Here is a 2,491-nt window from a genome sequence, read left to right as displayed (position 1 = left end):
AAGCTGAAGCTTCAGCCTCCCACCCTTACAAAACATCTTCCAAGTCCTGGTTTCTAATTTTGTATTCAAACTTGTGTGTTTTTTCTTTTTCTTTTTCTTTTCTTTCTTTCTTTCTTTTTTTTTTTTTAGACAGAATCTCCCTCTGTCTCACAGGCTGGAGTGCAGTGCACCGTCTTGGCTCACTGTAACCTCTGCCTCCTGGGTTCAAGCAATTCTCCTGCCTTCAGAGTAGCTGGGATTACAGGTGTTCACCACCATGCCCGACTGATTTTTTAGACGCGTTTGCACGATGTTGGCCAGCCTGGTCTTGAACTCCTGGCCTCAAGCAATCCACCTGTCTCGGCCTCCCAAAGTGCTGGGATTACAGGCATGAGACACTGTGCCTGGGCAAAATTTTGTACTTTTTCTCAAGGGGGCCCTCAAATTGTATTAACTTTAGGCTCCACAAAATCTGGATCTGCCTCTGGGTGACCAGAATTTTTTTTAATGAAGTGGAATAGAAAATATAAGGGTGCTTTGCAAAACTTTATTCCAGTTTATATAATGGGTCAGGTTGTAAAATTTTATTTCTTACCAGGGTTTGTGGTTTAGTGCATGTGCGTGCACACACACATACACACACACACAAAGTTGGAAATTCAGTGCTATGTAGAAATCTATGTACATGTGCACAAGGAGGTCTGTACAAATTTAGTGCAGCGCTGTTTGTAAGAGAGAATCTTTGGAAACAACCTAAATGCCCATCAATATGAGAATAAATAGACTGCAGTATGCATATGTATGTAGTAGAATTCTATATAGTTAAAAGGAATGAACTAAAGCTACATGCATCAGGCTAGATGACTCTCATAAACACAGTATTAAGTAAAAAAGTGAGTTGAAGAAGGTTACCTAAAGCATGATACCATTTAGATAAAGTTTAAAGCAATTTGAAAAACAATACTATGTCTGATGAGTTTCTAGGTATTGCTCCTAGATATAGTTATATACATAGAAAAAGTAGTAAATCATGCATGAGACTGACAAAAAAAACAAATTCAGGATAGGATAATGAATATTTCTGGGGAGGAAGGAGGGAGGGAATGACATGAGGTGATATACAGGGCTTCAATTCTATGCATTCTTTTTTTCTTTTTCAAAGAATGTGTTTAAGGATAATAATGGATTTGTGGCAAAAAAGGGTTAAAGATCAACAAGGCTGGTTGATGCGCAAGTGGATTTTTGTTGTGTTATTCTGATTCTTTTCTGATTGTGTTGTATTCTGTATGCATATTGTTGAAGACATTGGTAATATGTATGTTTTTGTGTTTGTGTAGTGTGGCATTCACACACATCACACTGTTTAATTTTTATGACGGCCTCGTGAAGTGAGTGAAACATAAATTATTATCCCTATTCCACAGAACAGGAACCCAAGACGGCAGAACAATTTAAAAGGCGGACTAGGGACCCAGCTAAGCTGTTCCTTGCTTAGTCTAGATTTGCATGGAAATCCACTGGAGAAGTTTCCCTCAAGTCCACGTGGCCTGATCCAGCCCGAGCTGACTTCCTCATCTCTTCTCTCTCTAAATCCCAAGGCTTTGGGAAGGCACTTTCTCAACGGGGAAACAACTTGTATGCATAACAGCCAAATGTTTGTTCAAAAAGCATTCATTCTGACATGCGGGGTGGAGCAGTGAGGGGGGACCTGCAAGAATGACTTGGATGAGATGGATACGTATTTACAAGCCAATGCAGAGGAATTTGTCCTTGGACAAATCACTTAAATTTTTACTGCTTATATTTATGCTCTTGTAAACCAAGTGTGGAATATTCTCGACTGCTCACCCCTGACGAACGCTTTTCGAAAGTTAGAGACGGAGTTACAGTCATCAAAATGCAACGACGTCAACCCCTCCCCTCCCCTTCCCTTCCTGTTCTTTTTCTTTCTTGCGCTTTCTTTCCTCTCTCTTTCTCTCCTTCCGTCTGTCTTTTTTCATTTTTCTTTTTTTCTTTTGTTTTTTTGACACAGTCTTGCTCTGTTGCCCAGGCTGGAGTGCAATGGTGCAATCTTGGCTCACTGCAACCTCCGCGTCCCCGGTTCAAGTAATTCTCCTGCCTCACCCTCCCGAATAGCTACGAGTACAGGCGCGTGCCACCACGGCCCCGGCTAATTTTTGTATTTTTAGTAGAGACCGGGTTTCACCATGTTGGCCAGGTTGGTCTCGAACTCCTGGCTTCTTTTGATCCACCCGCCTCTGCCTCCCAAAGTGCTGGGATTACAGGCTTGAGCCACCGCACCCAGCCAGATGTCAACTTTTCAGTACCTTTCAATATGTTCTTTGCACCCCATTCCTCAAAGGCCTTTTTTCACTCTCGTTTAAATGGTAATGACCATTTTAAAGGAGATTAAGTTTATACTTGATAAGATTAATAACTTTTTTTTTTTTTTGAGACAGAGTCTCAGACTGTTGCCAGGTCTGGAATGTAGTGGCGCGATCTCAGCTCACTG

The sequence above is a fragment of the Colobus angolensis genome, unplaced genomic scaffold, assembly GCF_000951035.1.
Source record: "Colobus angolensis palliatus isolate OR3802 unplaced genomic scaffold, Cang.pa_1.0 Scaffold273, whole genome shotgun sequence".
NCBI classification, from domain to species: domain Eukaryota; kingdom Metazoa; phylum Chordata; class Mammalia; order Primates; family Cercopithecidae; genus Colobus; species Colobus angolensis.
The sequence above is the reverse complement of the archived record's forward strand: the minus strand, read 5'-3'. Positions refer to the sequence as shown.